Below are 257 nucleotides of genomic sequence, written 5' to 3'. Positions count from 1 at the left end.
GGGCGGCAAATCTTGATAATGTGGGAGGGAGTTTGCGGTTTGGTGATAACCAGAAGCCCCGGGGTGCTGAAACTGGCTAGCACTGGGCAGTGCAGCTGGTTCCTCTTGAGTGAGTGTCCCTCAGTGAGTTTCCCAGGTGCTCTGGGGCAAAGGCAGAACCGTGCTTTTCAGCGGCGGCTGTGTGTCTCTGGGCCCGTGTAGGTACATCAGTTCTATTACATTATAGGCAGACATGTTATAATATGATAACATGGGGC

Source organism: Hipposideros armiger, unplaced genomic scaffold (assembly GCF_001890085.2).
Source record: "Hipposideros armiger isolate ML-2016 unplaced genomic scaffold, ASM189008v1 scaffold_411, whole genome shotgun sequence".
NCBI lineage: Eukaryota > Metazoa > Chordata > Mammalia > Chiroptera > Hipposideridae > Hipposideros > Hipposideros armiger.
This window is presented reverse-complemented; position numbering follows the sequence as displayed.